Genomic DNA, 27,759 nt, shown 5'->3' on the forward strand with positions numbered 1-27,759 from the left:
AGCACTGGCTTTATTTGTATATTACTGATGGCTGTGTCGACAAGAACATCTTAGCGGTGCATAACAAGGTTTTAAGTTCGAAGTATGATAAACATTTGGAATCAGGTCTCGGATTACACAAGAACATACCTGTTCACGAACAAAAGAGCCATCTTGCGTTGAAAAATAGGTGTAAGTTATATGAAGGTGGTATGTGTTATACAGAAGGTGGTTTATATTATACAGAAGATGGTTTGTATTATGCAGAAGGTGGTTTGTGTTATATAAAAGGTGGTTATTATAGAGAAGGTTCGGTGTTAAAATAAAGAAACACAGCAATTATATATGGACGATCAGTTATTCTCAAATCAACGTATCTTATTGGTTACAAGTCCAACGTAAACAATCACCATTTCTATATTGAACACGCTTGTTCCTTTCGTCTAAGTAAACCTTCTATTTTACTCTGTGACAAACAAAACCTAATAAAACCATAAATACGTTTATGTTGTTCATTTTAATTTCACCCACTTTCTTTCAATGTTTCATTGTTATTGTAAACATTCAGTGCAGCAAATTATTATACTGACAAAACATTTCTTGTTTCAAAGTGTTGCTAATCGGATTAATGTTTAATTTAACTTGTTTAGTTAATAGGGTTTTATATGCATTAATGTTTTATTGCTTCAACTAATTATTGTATAGATTAATATTATATTGTTTCAGTGGACTACTGTAATAATTTTCATTGTATTGTTTCAAGGATTATTGTATATACTGACTTTGTATTGTTTAAGTGAATTACTGTACGTATTAACTTTTGTCATCTCAGTGGATTATTTTATATATACATTAACTTTGTATTGTTTCAGTGTATTATTATATAGATTAACTGTTTATATAGTATATATATGATATTACTGACATATACGCCTCTTCATAAGTTTCAATGATGTTATATGACATGGTTAGGATGCATGACTTATCCCAACTTTTCCTCATGGTTAAAGTACTGAGATGTTATTTGACATGGTTAGGATGTATGACTTATCCCATCTCTTCCTCGTGGTTAAAATACTAAGATGTTATTTGACATGGTTAGAATGCGTGACTTATTCCATCTTTTCCTCGTGGTTAAAATACTAAGATGATATTTGACATGGTTATGATGCATGACTTATCCCATCTTTTCCTCATGGTTAAAGTACTAAGATGTTATTTGACATGGTTAGGATGCATGACTTATCCCATCTTTTCCTCATGGTTAAAGTACTAAGATGTTATTTGACATGGTTATGATGCATGACTTATCCCATCTTTTCTTCGTGGTTAAGATACTAAGATGTTATTTGACATGATTAGAATGCGTGACTTATACCATCTTTTCCTCGTGGTTAAAGTACTAAGATGTTATTTGACATGGTTATGATGCATGACTTATCCCATCTTTTCCTCATGGTTAAAGTACTAAGATGTTATTTGACATGGTTAGGATGCATGACTTATCCCATCTTTTCCTCATGGTTAAAGTACTAAGATGTTATTTGACATGGTTATGATGCATGACTTATCCCATCTTTTCTTCGTGGTTAAGATACTAAGATGTTATTTAACATGATTAGAATGCGTGACTTATACCATCTTTTCCTCGTGGTTAAAGTACTAAGATGTTATTTGACATGGTTATGATGCATGACTTATCCCATCTTTTCCTCATGGTTAAAGTACTAAGATGTTATTTGACATGGTTATGATGCATGACTTATCCCATCTTTTCTTCGTGGTTAAGATACTAAGATGTTATTTGACATGATTAGAATGCGTGACTTATTCCATCTTTTCCTCGTGGTTAAAATACTAAGATGATATTTGACATGGTTATGATGCATGACTTATCCCATCTTTTCCTCATGGTTAAAGTACTAAGATGTTATTTGACATGGTTAGGATGCATGACTTATCCCATCTTTTCCTCATGGTTAAAGTACTAAGATGTTATTTGACATGGTTATGATGCATGACTTATCCCATCTTTTCTTCGTGGTTAAGATACTAAGATGTTATTTGACATGATTAGAATGCGTGACTTATACCATCTTTTCCTCGTGGTTAAAGTACTAAGATGTTATTTGACATGGTTATGATGCATGACTTATCCCATCTTTTCCTCGTGGTTAAAATACTAAGATGTTATTTGACATGGTTAAGATGCATGACTTATTTCATCTTTTCCTCATGGTTAAAATACTAAGATATTATTTGACGTGGTTAGGATGCGTGACTTATCCCATCTTTTCCTCATGGTTAAAATACTAAGATGTTATTTGACATGATTAGAATGCGTGACTTATACCATCTTTTCCTCGTGGTTAAAATACTAAGATGTTATTTGGCATGGTTATGATGCATGATTTATCACATCTTTTCCTCGTGGTTAAAATACTAAGATGTCATTTGACATGGTTATGATGCATGACTTATCCCATCTTTTCCTCGTGGTTAAAATGCTAAGATGTTATTTGACATGGTTAGGATGCGTGATTTGTCCCATCTTTTCCTCATGGTTAAAGTACTAAGATGTTATTTGACATGGTTATGATGCATGACTTATCCCATCTTTTCCTCATGGTTAAAGTACTAAGATGTTATTTGACATGGTTAGGATGCATGACTTATCCTATCTTTTCCTCATAGTTAAAGTACTAAAATATTATTTGACATGGTTAGGATGCATAACTTACCTCATCTTTTCCGCATGGTTAAAGTACTAAGATGTTATTTGACATAGTTAGGATGCATGACTTACCTCATCTTTTCCGCATGGTTAAAGTACTAAGATGTTGTTTGACATGGTTAGGATGTACAACACCCATCATGGTTTAACCACAAATATTTTGTTTCATTTAATTCAAATTGACTTCCAACTTTTAAAATTTGTATCGCTATAACTTAAAGATGGGAATAAAGAAACGATTATATCTGTAAAGTTTGTTTTCCATTTTTGTTTGAATCCAACTCTTAACTTAAACACATTTTCATGTTTATGGGTTAACCCTTTTTATCATTTTATAGTTCAACTACAAGTCGGTCGTCACCGTAACAGCTGTTTTATAATGTCACCATAGATACCAAATTGGTCAATGCTTGTGCGCGAGCTGGTTGTTCAACAGAATTATCATAGTTTCATTGAGTGGGTTCTGAAATCACGGCTAATAAATTCACTACAGGAGTCTCTTTAAGTGCAACATATACACATATATATTTTCAAGCAATATTTAGCAATTGATTACACATTACAAAACAGATCAGACGTCTTTATGAACATGAAAAACATATTCCTTTAGAACATACACTTTGCAACCATGCAACACTCTGATTGGGAATGATCTCACTGTTCGAAACCGAATCTGCTTCAGGCCTACTTTCCGTTGGCCTAAACGACATAAACGTACTCGTTTAACGTCACGTGATACAGTATCCTTTTTTTTTTTTTATCCTTAAAGAACCAAGTACCTTTATACGCTCTAAGAAACTACAAGAAACCAATCTCTTATATTTCCTTCATATTACGACCGCTACACTTATAACTGTTTCCGAAACGAAGTCTTGATTTACAATTGGGATAGAGAAAACAACACACACAGAAAAATATTAATGTATATATACATGCTCTTGAAATTTAATGGAAGGTCACAAACACCATATATATTCTAATTTCATAATTTAATAATTTTTAAGAATGTTACACATATCTTGGTTTAACTTCGTTAATAAACAATAAAAATAGACAGACTTCCTGCACTTCAAACCTTGAATTCTTCAACTTTCTAGCTATACAGATTTATATACTAGAGGGCGACACATCCGTTTTAAACTCGTTAAGAAGATAAGTTAATACTTTTTTAAACTTCGATTTCATTCTAAAAATTTACTTTTGCAAATTTTTATTTCATAGCTACTTTATTGTTATGATTTTTAACGTAATTGTTATTTTCAAAGCCTGTGGGGAAAAAACATTATTTCGTGTATGTGACATGATGATAGTTGTTACCTGTAATATTCAGAAAAATATTGTAGTTACCTGTGATTTTCAGAAGAAAGAAATACACACGTAAAGAAGTGCTGGCGTACCAGTATAACACCCTATAGGTTTTCAATATGGCCACAATCATTCCTGATATCATAAACCACAAACAAGGCTTAAATGTAAAAACTCCATGCAGTCTCCAACTTTATATACTGAACATCGATATTCGTAAGAAATTGACAATTAATGTGAAACCATTAATTTCTCCTTTGAGCAGTCGTTTCATACATGTCTATTGTATATACAGCATGTACAACCAACCATAGCTTATAAATACGTTAAACTCTGTTTGTGGTGTATTTGTAGTGCTTTGGTTGTAGTGTTGATATTCTTATTTATATTTTATCACTGATACGCACTCTATTGAAGTATTAATGTAACGACGTGTATTGAAATACAGTCGAGCACACTGATACTGGAGAACCAGTTTTATAAAAGCCAAAAATGAAGATAATTTTTTGTTTGTTTGATTTTAATTTCGCGTAAAACCACATGAGAGTCATCTGCTCTAGACGTCCCTAATATAGTAGTGTAAGACCAGAGGGAAGATAGCTAGTTATCAACACCCACCGCCAACTCTTGGACTACTCTTTTACCAACGAATAGTGGGATTGAGAAAGGGTGGGGTTACTAGAGTTGTAACTGGGATCTTAAGAGAGGTTGGCATATGATGAGAGGCTGAAACCTCTTAAATTGTTTTATCTAAAAAAAAAAATTGTAGAATTAGGAGGAATCTGATTAAGAAGTTTAATATTGTAAAAGGAATGGATAATGTTGATGTATCAATATTTTTCATCTTTAACAATGACAATAAAAGGACTAGTGAACACGAATATAAATTTTGGCAGGGTAGGAGTCATTTTCAGGTAAGACAGTTTCATTTTTTTAAGAGAGTGGTTGGACTTTGGAATGGGCAGCTTTCGAATGTCTTAGAAACAGCAAACTTAAGTGAGTTTAAGATAAAGTTTGATAAGTATCAGAATGATAAAAGCTGAATTTAAGATTAAAAAAATATTTATTAGTAAGTTTAGTTGAGTTTAGAAAATGAAACAGCCGCGATGAACCAATTGGCCTCATGCTGTCCCAAAATGTTATGTTAGAAGACAGAGTATAATACGAATAATATTGTCCCATAGGTTTCTTCATTTACCATAAGTTTTACCATCGTGTGTGTATTGATACCAAGGAAGTTTGGTTATAAAGACTTTCTTTTGTTTCCACAGAGTCTGCTCGAAATCTCTAACATTAATTGAAATTGATGCAAAAAACAACTAGTTTTCGTTATACTTGTTAGAATAGCTAGGACAACCTGTTAAACGTTTTACACGTTATAAGGCTGAGAATCTAACACACTATATCAGTTTGTTTGTATCCTCAAAACAAATCAAAACGGAAAAGGAAATTTAACCTTTGGTATTTCTCTATCAGAGTATAAAATTTAAATGTATTTAAAAAAATTCTTCGCAAACGTTTCGCATCTCCGAAACCAGTTCGTTGAAATGCTTAGAAATCACATACTTGCCTAAGAATTTTTCAAGATAGATGTAATAAACTTCTTTATCAGCGTGATTTGCGGAGTGAAACACGAACATATGACATTTTAAAAACTATTTCCATGTTAAGTATCTGATACGTTTTGCTAGTACTCCCACTTGACATGTTGGTGATGAAATGTGGGAATTCGAAGGTGCTTTAGCGAAATTACTGTGAACAACCCATTAGCCATGGTGGACACAGCCAGTTATAGTGAAAACCTGGAATGGGGAAAGACGGAAAAGGATAGGAGGCCTAATTAGCTCTTCTCGTCTGTACACCAGCTGGTCGTCTTTCATTAGAACCTTGACGGCTACTTTCTTCCCTGTAGCTAAGCCCGTTGCGTTGTACAGCTGTCGTCGTTTCGTCTTGTAACGTCGATTTTGGAACCAGATCTTAACCTGGGTTTCCGTTAGCTTCAGTGCCTGGAAACAAAACAACAAAAAAACTTAAGTCTGCGCTAAGCCTTTATCAAATGTGGTGTATGGATTATTCATAAGCTAATTCCTTGTTTTTTCTAAATAATTAATTAAGTGCAGAATATTTCCCTTAATAAAATGATAATATAATAATTTAGATTAATAATGAATGGTTATTTTATTATATATTAATATAAGTGAGAAAGAATAATTATAATATACAAATCAAATAATTTCTATACATACATATCAAACATTATGGATAAGAGAAACAAATATCTAAGATTCTTTTGCAGTGGAAAAAAAAAGTTTTCAATGTATTTTTCCTGCAGTCAGAAACGATAAAATCGTGCATTACATACGTAGAAACTTATACATTTTAATAACTCATATAATGTTTGTTTTCTGAAAGCTATACGAGGGCTATCTGCGCTAGCCGTCCCTAATTTAGCAGTGTAAGAGTAGAGGGAAGACAGCTAGTCATCACCACTCACCGCCAAGTCTTGGGCTACTCTTTACCAACGAATAATGAGATTGACCGTTACATTATAGCGCCCCCACGGCTGAAATGGCAAATATGTTTTTGGTGCGACCGGGATTCAAACCCTCGATTCTTTATATTAGTATTATATATATTATATTATTATAATATTATATATATATATACATTATTGCATACTCTGTTTATCCTTTGCTATGTAAAGTGTGTAACTAAAGTGTACTTTTTGAAACGAAGTGAATATTAATTGTTTATTTTAGTTCCTAAACTATACACAATTTTTTGAACTTACAAAATCGTAATGATTTATTGTATTACTAAATAATAGACGATTTTTAAGCTTACCAAGTCCTACTAGTTTATTATATTAAGAGATAAAAATGATTTTAAAATTTCTTCTCCTGATATTACGAACTTGTTGTCCGTCATACTTGTGTTTGGTAAGATATACCCATCTTTAATAACCTTAGTTAAAGTACGTGATACAACTCTAGTTGTCAGTAACTTAAAAGGAAAAGCTTAAAAACTGTTCTGACTTTACGTTATTCACCGAACTTACATAATTTATAATAATTACAGCAACGAGTCCTGTTCTGTCGCTCTGACCTCTTCAGGACGTATCTGTTTTATCATACTCAACTAAAGTACAAAATTAAAACTAAACATTACATAACATATGAAATAAAATGACCACTTATAGAAATTAAATTGACATATAAAAAGTTTCGGGTCAAAGAGAATAAGGTATATTATAATCAAACTGATAATCTTTTAGATTTATATAATGGCAATGAAAGACGTTTTATCAAAAGTAAGTAACTGAAAAAATTATGAACTGATACGTAACTTATAAAATAATGAAACTAATTGTTTATAACAAAGTGACTTGAAAAACTGAACGTCGTTAGTCAACAACATAAACAAATTTAAACTTTTAGCTAAATGCTGACGTTAAGGATATTAATTATCATATAACCTTCGTTTCGGTTGTCAGTTATTAATTACAGTATAGCAATAATATAAAAGTAACAATTATTAGTAATTACCTAATAATTAGGCTTCAGTGATTGTATAAGTTCCTATCGACGACAAGGTTTGGTTTATTTTGAATTTCACCCAAAGCTACTCGAGGGCTATCTGCACTAGCCGTCCCTAGTTTAGCAGTGTAAGACTAGAGGAAAGCAGCTAGTCGTCACCACTCCTGCCAACTCTTGGGCTCCTCTTTACCAACAAAATGGGATTGACCATCACATTATAACGGCCCCACGGATGAAAGGTCGGGTACGTTTGGTGTGACGGGGACTCGAACCCGCGACCCTCAGATTACGAGTCGAGTGCCTTAACCACCTGGCCATACCGGGCGAAGATAATTGTATATATATATATGTGTGTGTGTGTGGTGTATCATGTGTTATCCTGTTACTTCTCTGGTTATTATAAAAACAATAATTACAATGATTGGGCTATACATTACAACACGTAACTACAATAGAAATGGGATTTCTTTTTTAGGAATTACAGTTATGCAAACCTGTAGAAAAGTGTTTGATTCCAGGTTTTAGGTAAATTTCATTCTAAAAGTTCGTTTCTCTTCAGTTCACTGATGGTTTAGAATTAAGCACAAAGTTACACCATGTGCTATCTGTGCTCTGCCCCCACATGGGTATCGAAACCCAGTTTTTAGAGGCGTGTCTGTCTGTAGACATACCGCTATGGGTAATTTTGTTTTCGAATGCGTTATTTTGAAAGCTCAGTCTTCTTTAGGGATGTTTCTCCTGAAAATTAATTTTGCTTTTGAATTCTTTGCTTCGAAAGTTCACTTTACTTTAGGGAAGTCTGTTCCGAAGATTCATTCCATATTAATGTTTCAAGGACACAAATTACAGCAGAGAATAAAATAAGTCAAATTAGTAAAGCAGGATTGTAAGGCTAAGTTTTAGATTTTGAATAAAGATAAATATTTCAGTTCGTATGTTAGGCTTACTAAAATTATATAGCAAAAAAGATTTATTGGTTTAAATTCTATGTTGTTTTTAACAAGGTGGAGCCACTAGTACAAGTTGATTTTTGCATTCAGGTCGTTGTTTTTTTTCTTAGAAATAAGCCATATAGGGTCATCTCCTTTGTCCACCAGGAGGAGCATCAAATCCGAAATTTCGTAAAATTACTTCTGTCTCCCCAGGGGACAAGTATGTTGGAAAACAAAGATAAATTTAAAAATATTAGAGAAGATGTTGAAATATTAAGGACAGGTTAGCTGTAACTTTAAATCGGTACAGAACTCATTCTTTGTGATTAAAAAATGGGTTTACATGAAACAATTTTTTCTCTCGTAATTTCGGTAGGACTACTTTAAAAAATAACACGTTGTAAACACATTTTATATTCATCGTGACGTGACCAGAAGTCACCCTTGATGTTTAATGTTCAAAGTTAATTTTAAAGTCAAAGGTCAATAGGTGCATTTTTTCATACTGAATGCATAGAAATCAAACATGTTTTTTTTTTTTTTTTTTTACATTCAGTAAGGCCTAAGTTAGAGAAATAAATGAGTTGAGGCCTTAATACGGGTTAAAATGTGGCCATATTTTACTTCAAATAGATCGCAGTTCTATATTCTGATCAGAAGCGACATATCCCTTTATTATAGTACTAATATCACTACAATTCCAATACAGTTGTGATAGACATTTTTATTGTAACCATGGTAATTAGGGGGTATATTTCTTATATTAGTACTGAACCGAGACGTAATGTCGGGCAATCACTGTGAGCTTGTGATGCTATAAACTCAGGACACACAGACACACGCACACGAGGAAATAATACTTTCTGACCAGAGTAGGTTACCTATTTATATCGAAATTGAATCAACCCGGCCATTAGCTTAGATAATCCAGTAAGCTCTTCTTGCGTTGTTACTTAGTTAGAATGCACAGTTTAATCATTTGAATGTCATCGCTATTAAGGATATTTTCGGCCGTAAATCTAATAGGATAACAATGTAAAACAGTCATTGTAACAAGATATTTAGATATTTTAACCAATACTGTTGATGAAAGTAACAGTAAGGAAATAATGACCATACTTAAGCAATATAATGTTTGTTATAGGTCAACTGAAAGTGAAAGGGAAAATATCCCTCGTACATGCAGCTACCGAAGATCGCGAGCTCCAAACAAAGGGAAGAAATTCTCTCCCATTTCATGACCAAATAAACCGGATAACGTATAGATGTAATGCACACTATATACGGATGAACTTGTCACCTGTGGCACCTGCAAGTGTGAAATCAATGTCATGTGGTTGCAAAAAAAAAAAAAAAAAATGTAATATTGCCTTGAAGGTGTTTGCAGTGGAGAACATTACAAAAGGAAAAATTCATTAAATATATATTCCAGCACTTGGCATCGAATGCGTTCTCTAGTAAGCAACGTATATTGTTATGAATATTACTGGGAAAAATGAGGCAGTAACAGCTCTTCAACATTAATTGTATATTTACTTGTTTTCAGAATTTGTGGTGCATATGGTGGAGAATGGCGATTTAAGTATTTTGGCAATAAAAATAAAACAGCACTTAATGTACAAATTATAACAAAAATATTTTTATTTCAGCCAACGCTTCGCCATTGCGCTATGATGAGATTAAACGGTTTAAGGCGTGCTGCTGTTGATTTGAAGGTGCGAGGGGACATGTTCCTCCCGTTCTGTGTGAAATGTACATTTACGCAGGTGGTCGTAAACCTCTGCAATGGTGAAACGCTGATGAAATATAATAGATATATGCGTGTAAAGAGATGATACGAAGAAATTTAAGTTACAGACATCAAAGATAAAACGTGTCTTTTCACACTAGCAATGCTCATGCGTCAATTTGAGTAACAAAACTTGGTTTTGTTCGTTTGTTTTAATTTCGCGCAAAGTTACACGAGGGCTATCTGCGCTAGCCGTCCATAATTGAGCAGTGTAAGACTAGAGGGAAGGCAGCTAGTCATCACCACCCACTGTCAATTCTTGGTCTACTATTTTACCAATGAATAGCGGGATTGACCGTCACTTCATAATGTTCCCACGGCTGAAAGAGCGAGCATGTTTGGTGCGACGGGGATTCGAACCCTCAACCCTCGGATTACGAGTCGAGTGCCTTAACCACCTGGTATTGCCGAGCCCCAAACTTTGGTACTGTAAACTTCTAGTATGTGATACATAAAGAATTTGTGTAATAATATTGGTATTTACGTCCGTCAATAAACAAAGACACTCAATACAATTCTGCTTTAGGAATTGGTATTCTTGTTACTTTAATCGTTAAAGAATATAAATGATCGTTTTGTACATTCACAGTTTAAAACTTGCATTTATTTTACCTTTGACCCAAATATGACCTTAAACCTAAAATTAAAGGTAGCCTGTGGCTTGGTCTTACTTATGATGCATTTAGGTTGTTTTATTTTTAGTAAAAGGAAAAAAAAAACAGAAGATTTTTCTGTTTGGGGAGAGGGGTTTGGTCACCTGGAAGGACTGTTCTTTGTAAATTTAATTCCTGGATAGGGTTCAGAAGGTAATAGGTCACAGCAATGACTTTAATTCGTGTTTATGAAACGGTGAAGCAAAGTCCGAAGCTAACTTGAGTTGCCTGATAGGTACCTGAGCCAAGTCTGCTCTCCGGCCCGGAAAGGTAACGTTGGTGACTAAACCGTCGTTCCAGTTCGAAAACTTGCGCGTGAGAGAACGCTGCTCGTGAGCGCTTCTTCTTGGCTCGGGGTTGCGGATACGTCTCGGGACTGTATGGACGTGGTCCAGAAGAGTCCTTCGCGTAGTCTCCGGTCTCTGCGAAAGTAGGTTTAAAACACTTTAGTTAAACAAACACACCTCAAAGCAAGTTCATCGCGTGGGAAATACTTTTATCTTATGTGACATTTTTTATTGTTGGTTAATATGCGACATAAAATAGCTGTTAATATAGATAATATTCAGTTATTATTTTGTTAAATAACAAGTTGAACACATATCGCATTGTATTTGATCAATATAAATCAGGGTAACTGTACAAACACATGTCCATAAAATACGTATGTGCTATCCATATCATACATACATATATATATATTGATACACGTTTGAATATTGTATAAATATGAAAGCACGCAAAATGGAAAACACTAACTGTGTTTTACTTTTTTTGATGACTAGAAACCCACTAGAAACTCCTTACTTATGTGTCTTTTGTTTTGTTTATTACAAGTACATACAGAAATTATGAACATGAGAGTAGGTGTTTTGACGTGTAGGAAAGACATTCCAACTGGGGTACAAAGTAGTTGCGGTCGAGCGAAACGGTAAAGACATCTTGTATAGACTAGAGTGTATGAACAATGATGTTGGATTTTGATGTTTGTATTGAAATATAATTCATACAAAGCATATTCTCTCTATCTTCATCTGTTTGATTTCTGCTAAGGATGTCCCGTGTCACTTTGACCTCTACAGAGGATGAGGACTAGATCTAACTTATTTTGATTAACACTTTGAACTCTGTGAACTCACGAGAAAAATTATAACTCCGTATACCTTTGTCTCATACTCTAGTTTTACGAGAAAAGCTATAGCTTCCCACACTGTCTACAGCTCCCCACACTTTGACTGACAGTGTAAAGTTACAAGCAGGGCTATAGTTCCCTACACATCAATCAACAATGTAAAGTTACAAGCAGGGCTATAGCTTCCTACACATCAATCAACAATGTAAAGTTACAAGCAGGGCTATAGCTCCCTACACATCAATCAACAATGTAAAGTTACCAGCAGGGCTATAGTTCCCTACACATCAATCAACAATGTGAAGTTACCAGCAGGGCTATAGTTCACTACACATCAATCAACAATGTGAAGTTAACAGCAGGGCTATAGTTCCCTACACATCAATCAACAATGTGAAGTTACCAGCAGGGCTATAGTTCTCTACACATCAATCAACAATGTGAAGTTACCAGCAGGGCTATAGTTCCCTACACATCAATCAACAATGTGAAGTTACCAGCAAGGCTATAGTTCCCTACACATCAATCAACAATGTGAAGTTACCAGCAGGGCTATAGTTCCCTACACATCAATCAACAATGTGAAGTTACCAGCAGGACAAAGCGCCCCACACTTCAGTCAACAATGTAAAGTTACCAGCAGGACAAAGCACCCCACACTTCAGTCAACAATATAATGTTACCAGCGGGGTTATGGCTCCCCACAAGTCAGTGAATAATATAAAGTTACCAGAATGGCTAGTTTGTTTGCTTTCTTGCATTTCGTCCAAACTCACCCGAGGGCTATCTGCACTCGCCGTCCGAATTGTAAAATGATAGACAAGAGGGAAGGTAACTAGTCAACAGCGCACACAGTTAAATTTAAGGCCACTCATGTGCGATTAATCATAGATTATAATGTTTCCACGACTATAAAGACGAGCATGTTCGGTTATAATATTTAAAACGCGACCCATAGATTATAAGTCGAGGGCTCTAGCTACGAGGCCGGAAAACAACAGTCGTACACACTCCAGTCAACATTGTAAATTCACGAGGAGGGCTATAGCTTCCCACATATCAGTCAACACTGTAAAGCTACAAAGAGTGCTATAAATTCATACACTTCGATCAACAGGCACTCTAACATCACGAGGATGGTTGCAGCTCCCATCAACTTACTTGAGGCTGTCAAGTCACAAATATGGGTGTAGCTTATTACACATTAATCAACACTCTGAAGTCACAAGAAGGGCTAAAACACTTCACACTTTGATCAGCACTGGGAAGTCACAAAAAGGGCTAAAACACCTGACACTTTGATCAAGACTGTGAAATCACAAGAAGGGCTAAAATTCCTCACACTTTGATCAATACTGTGAAATCACAAGAAGGGCTAAAACACCTCAAACTTTGATCAACACTGTGATGTCACAAGAAGGGCTAAAACACCTCACACTTTGATCAACACTGTGAAATCACAAGAAGGGCTAAAACACTTCACACTTTGATCAAGACTGTGAAATCACAAGAAGGGCTAAAACACATCACACTTCGATCAACACTGTGAAATCACAAGAAGGGCTAAAACACCTCACACTTTGATCCACACTGTGAAATCACAAGAAGGGCTAAAACACCTCACACTTTGATCAACACTGTGATGTCACAAAAAGGGCTAAAACACTTCACACTTTGATCAACACTGTGAAATCACAAGAAGGGCTAAAACACTTCACACTTTGATCAACACTGTGAAATCACAAGGAGGGCTAAAACTCCTCACACTTTGATCAACACTGTGATGTCACAAGAAGGGCTAAAACTCCTCACACTTTGATCAACACTGTGAAATCACAAGAAGGGCTAAAACACTTCACACTTTGATCAACACTGTGATGTCACAAGAAGGGCTAAAACACTTCACACTTTCATCAACACTGTGAAATCACAAGAAGGGCTAAAACACCTCACACTTTGATCAACACTGTGAAATCACAAGAAGGGCTAAAACACCTCACACTTTGATCCACACTGTGAAATCACAAGAAGGGCTAAAACACTTCACACTTTGATCAACACTGTGATGTCACAAGAAGGGCTAAAACACTTCACACTTTCATCAACACTGTGAAATCACAAGAAGGGCTAAAACTTCTCACACTTTGATCAACACTGTGATGTCACAAGAAGGGCTAAAACACCTCACACTTTGATCAACACTGTGAAAACACAAGAAGGGCTAAAACACCTCACACTTTGATCCACACTGTGAAATCACAAGAAGGGCTAAAACACCTCAAACTTTGATCAACACTGTGATGTCACAAGAAGGGCTAAAACACCTCAAACTTTGATCAACACTGTCAGTAAAATAGTAATACCTTACCACATATTGATGAAAATCAGAAAACTCAAAGGTGTGACTTTTACCTCTTCTATAGGGAAAATGAACTGTGATAAACTAACACTTATTAGATACAGATATACGAACTTCTACTTACAATCACATATCTAAATTCTGAATGACAACAAAAGAAAGTTTCCAGATTATTGTGGTGAATTCCGTCTCTCAATGCAGTGTAACAATGTAATGCTTAGGTCAGTTTCTGTCCACAAAACTTCCGAGAAAAAAAAATTCATATTTTCATTCACTAGTGGCGCGGTAAGACACTCGACTCGTAATTTGAGGGTCGCAGGTTCGAGTCCCCGTCACACCCAACATGCTCGCCCTTTCAACCGTAGGGGCGTTATAATGTGACATTCATTCTCACTATTTGTTGCTAAAAAAATAACCCAAGAGTTGGCAGTGGGTGGTGATGATTAACTGCCTTCCCTCTAGTCTTACACTGCTAAATTAGGGACGGATAACGCAGATAGCCCTCGTGTATCTTTGCGCGAGATTCAAAACAAACAAACACTCACTAGAAACTGGTAACACAAAAACATGAACTATTTTCATTTACTGGAAACCAATTACAGTAAAACCTGAAATATTTTCACCAACTAGAAACTGGTAACACTAAAACCCGAGGTATCATGTTGAAACAAATTCGTTAATTTGTTCGTATAAATTACGCAGTCACTTTCGAATCTCTACTGTACCGTATCATTATTATAATAGGAAAACTTTATTGTCTAGATTTGTCGTATTTGATATGAGACGAGGGAGGGGCTTCTATTGTAATGTTACACCGCATTTGATTGGATGTATCTCAAGTACAACCAATTAAAAAAGTACCATTATTGTAATATGGAATCGAGCTCGTGCGATACCAGAAAATATTCCCGCACTTTAAGCTTTAAGTACGTTATAAGAGCGACAGGCAGTCCCTTAGAATGGATGGTGGGCGGTAGGGTGCTATTGCTTGGCTAATGTCTTATTTGTTTTATTTTACCATTGCTCAAAATGTGAGAGTCTGGTAGATAAACGTTGTATCTTTGTTTGTTTGTTTTACTTGCAAATGTTTTGTCGACACACATAGATAGATCAATAATAAGTTTGAGGGTTTATAACTTTTTAAAATCTGGATTCGCCCCTCGTGTTTGGCACAGATAACTCATTGTGTAGCCTTAGTTTAATACCAATAATAATTCTTTACGATAGAAAACACGCGGGTTCAAGAAAAGGTGATAGAAGCGAATAAAAAACCCTACAACCCGAGCGCTTTCGAAAGCTGGACCTTTCTTCTTCAGGGGCAAACTGAGAATGGTGGGGCAATCGAATTAGCGATATATATAAAGAAAGTTTAGTGACGTCATGAAGGTCATCCGGTTTTCCAGGAAATATCTATTTATCTGTGTATCATTTCCGGTACAAAGTAGCCGATGACGAGAGTGTATGTGAAAAGATGTTAAGGGTGATTTATTTTAAAAATAGCTAAACATATGTTTATTTAAAACTATACTTAAGTGCTTAATAAAATAAAGGCAACACCTGGAGACTGATCGAGAAAATATATTTTATACTAATCAATTCGTAAAAACAGGTGTGAAAAAATCATAAGTTTTAGGAAATTCAGTTTTAATGTTTGAATGAAATTAATAACAAACAAATAATAAAAGTTAGTTTTCTGACAGAGATGACACCAACGAACGGATACCACTCATTCCAGGGCCTAGATTCATTCCGAAGAGTTGAACAGTGTTTAGATTAGCATTCCAATGAGAATCCTTTTCGTTGGTTTCTTGAAAACACAGATCTTATACTCAGTTGATGAGGGTCTTTCTAAATTGTAGACCATGTACTTGGGTCTAATGTTAAAGGTTGGCTCACAAACGTGATAATAAAATCGGGTCAAAGGATCTCTTTATTTGTGGAAAAAAACCTAAATATTTAGATGTAATGGCGAAAGTCTGTCCTTAAAGGTAACATTAAGACCATGCCATTGGGATGGATTTAGCTGGATCCGTCATTAGTTGTGAAATGAAACAGTTATTTGGATCTTTGAGTTAAGAAAGTTTTCGTTTACGAAGGAAGAATTGGGTATATGGATTTAACGTTAACAAAGGTTTTAGTTTTTAAATCATAAGCAGGATATTTAAAACTAATATCAATAAGGAGTTCTCATATGCGGGCTAAAAACAAAATATTTTGATTTAGTCTTAACAAACAGTTCTCGTAGGTGGGCTAAAACAAAATATTTTGATTTAGTCTTAACAAACAGTTCTCGTAGGAGGGCTAAAACAAAATATTTTGATTTAGTCTTAACAAATAGTTCTCGTAGGTGGGCTAAAAACAAAATATTTTGATCTAGTCTTAACAAACAGTCCTCGTAGGTGGGCTAAAAACAAAATATTTTGATCTAATCTTAACATACAGTTCTCATTTGTGGGCTAAAAACAAAATATTTGGATCTAGTTTTAACAAACAGTTCTAATTTGTGGGCGAAGAACAAAGTATTTTAATCTGATGTTGACAATGAATTCGCTACCCAGTGGCACAGTGGTCTGTCTGCGGACTCATACTGATAGAAACCACGTTTCGATACTTGTGGTGGGCAGAACACAGATAGCTCTAAACAGAAGTCTTGGCCAGTTTTTACTGTTATTACTACCACACTAACAGGTTTTCAGGATATTATGCGTTACTGTTACTAATGCTTCGCTATAGAAAGACAACAATATGTTAGATTGTGAACAATTTCTGGTCATTACGTCAACAAGATGTATTTGGATATATGAAAATGCGAATTAATTTTTAAAATAGGACATGTTAAGTAATTATACAAAATCTATTTTTGCTTCGGCGCGTAGCTAAACAATGAATTATCTGTGCTAGTCCACTGTAGGAATCGAACCCTGAATTTTAACATTGTAGGACCTGAAGCTAACGGTTGAGCAAACTGGATGTGGGGAATATACATTATCTACAATCTACATAGAGAAAAAAAACACGATTACGAGTGATAAATAGTTTATATAAATATATGATATTATCAAGCGACTTCCGATCGTTTTACACAGACAAAACATTGTGATTTGACCTTCAAGGAAAAAGGCAAAATTGCAAGACTTTCGAAAATAATGATTTTAAAACTAAGAAACCTTTGTCTGAGTAAGTAATAAAAGTACGTGAAATCGGTTATTTGTATTGTTATCGCTTTTAGTAACATATTTATAAGCAGGCCAGTTGGCTGTTATTCTATGGTACTGAGGTAATCCTAATTATATCTATCGTACTTTTTTCTAGGTAAGCCAGAAGAAGGAATCTTCACCTAACAGACGAGTGTGATCCAGATAAACTTAACACTGATTTAACACACGTTTCACGTGTTGGACAAACACGTTTTCTTCTTATCTGAACGATCTACAAAAAAGTAAAAAAGAATGGCACAAACTATACACCACTTTCACTGGCTCAGCGGTAAATCTGAAAGCTTATAAAGATTAAAATACACTTGGTGGACACAGCACAGATATTGCCCATTTCGTAGGATTGTGCTTAACAACAAACGAGTAGAATGTACCATCTGAATCAAACCCCAGATTTTAGTTGCGCAAGTCTGAAACTTACAACTGATCCATCAAGGTTTCACGTGTAAAACACTTAAGTAACGAGTTGCCTAAAAATGGGTTGATACTTTAAAATATTCGCCCAAAAATTCACTGACTGAAAAGAGGTGAGCATATCCAAAGGCTAGTATGCCGTACTGTGGATCCGAGGTTCATACCCCATCAACGCTCGTTTCGAACTTGGGGCCGTAAAAGAGTGATGATCACACCTCACTATTGGACTTGACGGTAGGTGGCGTTGATTAGCTGCCCTCCCTCTAGTCTGTCACTTCAAAATTAAGGACGACTGACGCAAATAGCCCTCCGAGCGAACAAAATCTGTGAATACATCAGCAGATAAGTCAGTTAAAGTATTTTAGGTTAATAGCTGAATTTGTTTATTAAGAATTCGGACAAGATTCTAGACAATGATGTGAGATATATGATCAAATTCCATATTATAGAGTGCTCACCTGAATAAACGGTGAAATAAATAATAACATGAAACAATTATCTTAAGTTAAGAGAGTTTTAGTTTGTTTATTTATTGTTAAGCAGAAAGCTCTATAATGGGCTATATTTGCTGTGTCAAACACGAGTATTGATACAATATTTTTGGTTTTATGCGTTTAGAGACCTTCCGCTGAGCACTTGGTGTGGGAAAATTTTAAAGATAATTGGCTCAGAGTATGTGAGCCATTTCTGTAAGCAAACTCAAATGAAATAATAAATGTTTTATTCGTCTGTGCTGTGTGTGTGTATGTTTGTTTATTTGTAGTTAAACATAAGGATACACAATGAGCTAGCTGTTTCCTGTTCATTAGGGGTAATGAAACTTGTGTTTAGCGTTACAAGTCTGTAGACTTACCGCTGTGCTACTTGGGGGGGGGGGGTGATGTATCTGTTCATTTTTTTGTTTATTCTACAACGTGGGCGTCGGCTTTCTTTATTCGTTAGCTGAGATTCACTTGATGGTGTGAATAGTCATTTAATCTATCCAATAGGATGAGAGGTTACCGAAAAACGGTTTGTGAACAGTTTGGTCTTTCAGCCTGAGACAAAATAAGGAGTCTCAAGTGTTGCATGAACAGAGTCGCTTATGTCATATGGTAGCGTTAATTAAAGATTTAAGAATTCGAAAATAAATTAATGAGCTGCTTAAAACAACAGAATAGCTTCTGGCTTGGAGTTTGAAATAAAACTTGGTGGCTTTAAACATAAGCCCCGTTACGCACTAAATTTTCCAAACGCACTCAAAAGAAGACAAAACAATATATTTGACTAACTTGCATATGTCCTCGAGCCTGGCTTAGGACACGAAATATTCAAGAGAAATTGAAACGTTTTTTATAATGGCATACATGCGAACTTAATAGAACGATTTACGTATTTCTAAGACAGATGGCTCGGCATGGCCAGGTGGTTAAGGCGCTCGATTCGTAATCTGAGGGTAGATGGTACGAATCCCCGTCTCACCAAATATTCCGTGGGGTCTTTATAATGCGACGATAAATCCCACTATTCGTTGAAAAAGAGTAGTCCAAGAGTTAGCGGTGGATGGTAATGACTAGTTGCCTTCCCTCTATCTTTACATTGCTAAATTAGGGACGGCTGGTGCAGATAGCTCTTGTGTAGCTTTGCGCGAAATTCGAAATAAACAAACAAAGGGTTGATTTGATCTAGTGTTTCTCAACCTCTACTCCGATATAATCACCTTATTGATCCGTCATAATCACCTTATTGATCCGTCATAATCACCATGTTTGTTCCTTACGTCTACCTTGTCGGTCCCTTATAACCAACCACCTTGTCATTCCATGGTATTCTATAAGAACAAACAAATAGAAACTGGTATACTATTCATGTGCGAATCACATAACGTTTGTTGTACCTGCGATTTAGTGGTTCGTGGCGGTTTAGGAAGGCAGTTAACTTCTGAAACCACCTTCAACATATCCTTTTATTCAGAGACTCCACACCATAAACACCTTGAATGTTTCGTGTAGTTTCTGCTGCACTATTGCATTTTTTTAAACTCATAAAGCATCATATGTCTAATGTGCTCCTCAGACACATCCATCTTAACAAGGTTTATTTGATTAATGATCTGAAAAAGTGGAGTTTGGTTAGTTTCTTTTATGTGTCTGAACATTTTTATACACATCCTACTACATATTTTAGTCATTAAAGCCTTCTATAAAGACAGAGATGATGATGCACTGTCAGTATTACATTTTCGGACGTTACTTATGGGATGACCTGATATATATTAATAAATTCAAGAAAACAACACATGGACCGACGAAAAACGATGGTGTGAAAACAGTCCTTTTTATTGTTTGTTTTTGAATTTCGCGCAAAGCTGCACCAGGACTATCTGCACTAGCCGTCCCTAATTTAGCAGTGGAAGACTAGAGGGAAGGCAGCTAGTCATCATCACCCCTCGCCAACTCTTGGGCTACTATATTACCGACGAAAAATGGGATTGTCCGTAACATTATAACGAAAGGGTGAGCATGTTTGAGTTGACGGGGATTCGTACCCGCAACTCTCAGATAACATGGTCATGCAGGGCCACTACGACAAAAATTAAAAGCTATAGTTACTGGACTACACTGATCCAACATGTGAATAATCTCGCTACCAATGGTGTTTTAAGCCCGAAATTCCATTAATGTCTTATAATATTTCCTCTGTTTCGGGAAAATTAGGTTGGTTAACCATAGGTTCATATAATAGACTATTAATGCAAAATAACCATAACTACGGATAAAATTTGACAATAACAATATTATCAAACTATACTAAATACGACAGTCCGTAATATTTATTCATGAAATAACTTTAAAAATGGGAGTTTTTTATTATTGGTGGTCTGAGAGTGATTGAATTGTTGCTCACATATTACCTCTGTTTTTCTTCTTTTCATGTGAATAAGAACTGTTTTAGAAAAGCCAAAAATGAAGATAATTTCTTGTTTGTTTGTTTTTAATTTCGCGTAAAACTACATAAGAGATATCTGCTCTAGCCGTACCTAAATCAGCAGTGTAAGTCTAGAGGGAAGGCAACAAGTTATCACCACCTACTGCCAACTCTTCAACTACTCTTTTACCAACGAATAGTGGGATTGACCATCACTTCATAACGCCCTCACCACTGAAAGGGCGAGCAAGTTTGGTGCGACTCGGATTACGAGTCGAACGTCTTAACCACTTGTCCATGCCGGGCCTGCCCTTTTAAATCTATTGATTTTTAGTGGAACAGCGGGCTTCCCTGTTCAAGGGTAAACATAAACTTATGACGTTCTTTTTTCTGTAATATATATATCATCCGTCAGAGGGCAATAAATGTTTGTTTAACAAATAAGGTAACTAATTTATACCAAAGCAACTAGCTAGCTGTATTCACAACTAACATATCAATTGAATACTGAAATCTTCTAAATGTTTGTGATTTAATCGAAAAATCGCCATCTTATACCACTGTGAAAATGTTTTGTTTTGTTTTTATTGTAAAATTATTCGGACTTTTTTTATCTTCCATTGATGTTACTCAGTATATATATATATATATATTTACATATGTTATTTGATAACATGTTAATTGACTCTTTGTCCTATCTCCTACTTCAGTTGTCAATTTCAACTGCCAAAACCTGTCCTGTTTTTATTATATCGAACTGCTAATTTCTCCCTTTTAACACTAATTATTACTACACACAGTTGCCCTGACATCTGTTGGAAAAAATAATTACAACTAAAACTTTTATTTCTAGTTTCGTTTTATTTCAACTACATCTTATGAATTATATAATACAATAGAAGTGACCAAGTTTTATGAAATCTCAAAAGAAAAAAAACGGAATAAGTATTTCGTATAAATGACACGTAGGTCTTGACGTAAGAGAAAGTTTTACTTCTTGTTGATCGATCTATTTCATGGATCATATTTATTTTATGGATCATATAAATGCAACTTCTTAAAATTAAATTATTCTATTTCCTCAAAAACTGACGGGCCCGGCATGGCCAGGTGGGTTAAGGTGTTCGGCTCATAGTCTGAGGGTCGCGGGTTCGAATTCCCGTCGCATCAAACATGCTCGCCCTTTTAGCCGTGGGGGCGTAATAATGTTGCGGTCAATCCCACTATTAGCTGGTAAAAGAGTAGCCCAAAAGTTGGCGGTGGGTGGTGATGACTGGCTTCCTTCCCTCTAGTCTTACACTGCTAAATTATGGACGGCTAACGCAGATAGCACTCGTGTAGCTTTGCGCGAAATTCAAAACAAACAATCCTCCAAACTGGCTTCATAGAACAACAACAACAAAGAATAAATTATAACACAGGACAGTCATGAGAAACGCGTAACTTTCTATTAGATTACTTAAAAAGCCAACTATAAATGTGAATAACATGGGACATAACACAATATGTGACAATCATTTTGTGCAGATCACAATAATTAACGTGACATAATTCGTGATGACGAGAAACCCACTTGAAAAAAGAATCTATCTCAGGACAGTTGACATGGGTATTAATACTATTTACACTTTATTAGTATTATGTTAATCCCCATACCAGCCGTCCTGAACTACATTAACGTAACAGTGATGTGCTACATGTCCCTCACTAGGATAACGGTAAGTTTATGGACTTACAACCCTAAAATCAAGGGTTCATTTTCCCTCAGTGGACACAGTGGCTTTCCTATAAGAAAAACACACGCATTCACTATACACTATATTATGTAACAAGACAATCACCCGGTACATTATACAACAAGTAATACATGAAATTAATAATTATTTACTACGTATCACAGCACATTAACCCTAAAACAACATCCATCATCATATGTTGCTGCTACCTAAAACATTTTAACTGTTTAAGGGTTAACGTATCTGCTACATTACACAACATAACAGTGTACTATGTTTATATTAATATAACCTTGCCCTTCAAATAAATTATATGCACATAGATTATATATAGGTAAGCTAAACTGGTTAGACAAAGTTCGGTTGGGCTAAATTAAGGAGACCCAAAGGTTAGTGTAAACTAAGTTAGTTAGGTTAAACTAGGAGAAGATGGAGGTATAAACTAGATCAGATGAGGTGAAGTTAATTTGTACCAGGTTATGATGAACGTAATTCGTCCTCTGTATACTATAATACGTATCGTACCAATCATCTAGTACACTTCACAAAACGGTAAAGAGACAATCACCCGGTACATTACACAACTATAGGAACAAAAATCTCTGTAAAGAAACATCTGTATGCAAGTGGGACGTTTACACAGTACTTTTTTTGTGTGTTTTTAAACAAGAAGCTAAAGAACTCTGTGTTGTGCTCACTGGAAGCATCGAACCCCAAATTTAAGGACTATACGCCCTCAAGTTTACCTCTGAATTACCCAAAAGATGTGCAGATTGTATTACCGTGAACACTGCTTTTTCAATTCTTTTTTATTTTTAATTTTTTCATTTAAAATAAAAATAATGTTTTGCTATGTACTTCCAACACTGAGTAGTAAAGCTGTAAAGCTTGTTTAAAATGAAGACACATCGTAAAAATATTCCGAAAATTTTACAACACATGTATGAGATTTCCTAAACATGAGACATGTTAGTGCTAAACATTCTTTACAAGTATAAGGGTTTCATTTGTTTGTTTTGAATTTCGCGTAAAGCTACACGAGGGCTATCTGCGCTAGCCGTTTCTAATTTAGCAGTGTAAGACTAGAGGGAAGGCAGCTAGTCATCACCACCCACCGCCAACTATTGGACTACTCTTTTACCAGCTAATAGTGGGGTTCACACTCACATTATAATGTGACACGGCTGAAATGGCGAGTACGTTTGGTGCGACGAAGATTCGAACCCGTGACCCTCGGATTACGAGTCGAACGCCTTAACCTACCTGATCATGCCGGGCTATATACAAAGATAAGCTAACAGGAATAGTGACATTAATAAAGGTGTCGTTGTTGTTATTGTTTTGAATTAAGCACAAAGCTATACAATGGGCTATCTGTGCTCCGCCCACCACTGGTATATCGAAACCCTGTTTTTAGCATTGTAATTCCACAGACATACCGCTGAGCCACTGGGGGGCATAAAGGTGTCGTCAGAAACAACGATTAAATTTTTAAAAATATCTTTAATATTAAAATAGCGATAAATGTAAAATTAACAAAAATAATCCAGACAGAAGCGCTCTTTTATCTGTTTTTTTCACGCGTCTGTTAAAAACACACAAATATAAAAAAAAGTTATGTATGCATATATATATATATATATATATATATATATATATGCTATTGCTGTTTTACAATGAGTTGGTTATCTGGGTCTTCGGGTTTTATACTGCATTATTAGTGCAGTACGATAAATCCCATTGACTTATATACATATAAATAAACATGTATTACTATATCTTATTAATGGATTATCTGGGTCTTAGGATTTTATATTATATATATATATATATATATATATATATTACTGGCGTAGGATGGATTATCTGGATCCTAAAATTTTATGTACATATAAAGATATATATATATATATATATTGCATGATGGGTTATCTGTATAGTAAATACTACTGTGGGTGGGTAGACTTGCGTTATATGTGTTGTATTTTCTTTGAAACAGAATTTATACCTTCAATAATTATATATATGAATATGTTTGCGTTCAAAGCCTCTGGTGTTTTCAATTATATTTCTTTATACTTTTAAATTTTAAACAAGACTCTTTGAAAATAATTCGTTTAGAACGCCATGTTTTTAATTCGTTAAAATCTCTGACGTGTAAAATAAACATATAGACTCTCAGTGTTTCAAATATTCTACAACAATAGATCCACATATCACATATGTAACTTCTCTATACCCTTATGTAAAGTGAAGATCGTTTCTGTGGTTTTATATCTATCTATAATGGCAGTGGTTTGTTTATTCATTGAAATCCGAAAGCCATGTTTATGTGGTTTGCTTCGTTATTTCTGTAATAGGAAAATAGTGTTTCACTGACCATCTTATATGTTTTTGCAATAACGATAGAAAACATTCAGTACCTCTATGATTAATTTATATATTTTTGTAATATTAAGGCCTAATCTCTGTCAGTTATGTCTTTGTTATATGAATGTTGTATATCTATGATTTGTTTCCAGCTTTCTGTAATATTAAGGACTAACTTCTATTATTCATACCTTTTTGTAAGAATAAGGCTTAATTTCTGTCCTTTATTTATACTTTTCAACAGTATTAAGGCCTAATCTTTGTTACTTATACCTTTCTGTAATATTAAGGCTTATTTTCTGTCATTTATTTATAATTTTCTGTGATATTAAGGCATAATTTCTGTCATTTATTTATACTGTTCTCTTATATTAAGGCCTAATTTCTAGCATTAATACCTTTCTGTAAGATTAAGGCTTAATTTCCGTCAGTGATTTATACTTTTATGTGATATTAAGGCTTAATTTCTGTCCTTTATTTATACTTTTCAACGGTATTAAGGCTTAATCTCTGTCACTTATACTATTCTGTAATACTAAGGCTTAATTTCCGTCAGTGATTTATACTTTTATGTGATATTAAGGCTTAATTTCTGTCCTTTATTTATACTTTTCAACGGTATTAAGGCTTAATCTCTGTCACTTATACTATTCTGTAATACTAAGGCTTAATTTTACGTCATTTATTTATAATTTTCTGTGATATTAAGGCATAATTTCTGTAACTTATTTATGCCTTTGTTTTATATGAAAGTTTTAAATCTGTTACTTATTTATACCTTTGTATAACACAAATGTCGTATCTTTGGAATTTCTGTAATTCTTGCTGTAGCATAACCTATCTTACACAATTATATTTTTCTGCAATACAGTGGCATCTCTCCACTTACGTGTTGTACGCATACTATATATTTTGTCTTGCAATGTTTTGAACTCTATTATACAGAGTACAAATAAATATACGTATGTACATGTGTGTGCGTGAGCGTGTTTGTAAGTCTTGCAGTCTTATAAACTCTTGAGGAGCCTTTCTGTAATCAATCAATATAAATTAAAAGACGGCTATTAATCACCATCTGATCACTATTCTAGCCCCGGAAACACCCTCCCGTGGTGCCCCCAGCTAAGATCCATAGTAATTACAACCAGAAATAACTGAGTGTTGACTTTGTAATAAAATCTCAAAAGATGTATCTTCAGGCAGCTGGAGCACTTCTCTTGGAGAATTTTCGAGTTTTTCAAATCCTCACTCCGAGGTAACTAAAGTGAATATTTGGTACGCCCGCTACGCATGTCAAAACAACGACAACATAAAACAATAACTTCATTTTCACGATCACTTCAGATTTTCCCTTTTCATAATATTAAGGCTTAATATCTGACACATATTTATACTTTTCTGTCATATTAAGGATTAATTTCTGTCTTTTACTTATACGTTTCTGCAGTATTAAGTGCCAATTTCTATCAGTCATACCTTTCTGTATTACTAGGCTTAATTTCTGTTATATGAACGCTGTAAACCTGAGACTTATTTCTACCTTTCAGTAATATTAAGGCTTAATCCCTGTTATCTATTTATACTTTCATGTAATATTGAGGCCTGATCTCTGTCAGTTATTTATGCCTTTGTTATATGAACGTTGTAAATCTGAGACTTATTTATGCCTTTCAGTAATATTAAGGTTTCAGGTTTGCACTTATTGCGACGAAGTCGAATTAAGACAAAATTAAAATCTGATGTCTTCGTTATTGTGATGTCGTTTTGAAGGAACTATTTGGGTTAAGTAACTTAACGCGTATAAATATGAACGAATGTCGTTAAAATGACCCGACCTGGACAAACTGTTGTAATTTATCGATTGCCGCAGGGCATTATGCGTCTTTAGATAACAGTAGAAATCACAAGGCTTACCCAAAGATCCTTCATTTACGTCACTTTTTAAATCATTATCAGGTCCTTGTCTCTCCTCCCCGAGTGATGCGCTAGTCCCCACATTTTCTCCACTATCACCTTGTTCAGTTTCGCGGTGGTTTACCCTGGGGCTAGCCGGGGAATCGGATGTGCCTTGGTCCAGATGGTGAAAGACAAATTTCGACTTTTGTGTTGAGTGCTGTTCTCCCGGGACTTTCGAGAAACTATTCTGTCCAAATCGGACCACTGACAACGTAGGAGGGCGACTCTCGCGGCTTCGTGGGTCAGCCACAATCAGTCTGTCGACGACCGGCGGATGCTGCTGACTTGCGGGCTGTTCGGAGGTTCTCCCCCGTCGGAGAGTTTTTTCTAATTTGTTTGCTTCTGAACCGAAACCGGAAAAGTCGCGAACAACGGAATTAGAAACCGTGGAAGCTCCGGGGCCAGTTAGGATGCTGGAAATCGAGAAGGAATTGATGGCAGATACTCGGGTTTGATTCATGACAGCAAGTCGCAGGCCGTGATCCCGAACAGGAAGAAGAAACCAGAAAAGCAACACTAAAGCCTAAAGTTTAAATCAGAAATCTCTCCTTCTGCGAAGAATGTCTTTGTAAGTAAGCCTTGTTAGCAACGTAAACACGCTGGTATAGACAAGATGAGTGAAATGTAATATTTAACGAAACCACTTCACGATCCCCCACTCTAGTTTGAGTCGGCCCTCCGCGGTTCACGTGATGTCCGATTGCTCAGTGTCCAGCCCACCAAGAAGGCGGAGACACGACTT

The 27,759-nt window shown here is 35.2% G+C and overlaps 1 pseudogene across 1 annotated transcript; it reads right to left on the reverse strand.

The window, feature by feature from the left end:
• Window positions 1-5,784: 5,784 nt before the first annotated feature.
• LOC143242346 (uncharacterized) lies at window positions 5,785-27,759 on the reverse strand (annotated as a pseudogene). The gene is made up of 3 exons (XR_013022585.1): window positions 26,976-27,759; window positions 11,168-11,350; window positions 5,785-6,024 (listed from the first exon to the last, which is right to left on the reverse strand). The product of XR_013022585.1 is annotated as an uncharacterized LOC143242346 (transcript).

The sequence above is a fragment of the Tachypleus tridentatus genome, unplaced genomic scaffold (genome assembly GCF_004210375.1).
Source record: "Tachypleus tridentatus isolate NWPU-2018 unplaced genomic scaffold, ASM421037v1 Hic_cluster_2, whole genome shotgun sequence".
NCBI lineage: Eukaryota > Metazoa > Arthropoda > Merostomata > Xiphosura > Limulidae > Tachypleus > Tachypleus tridentatus.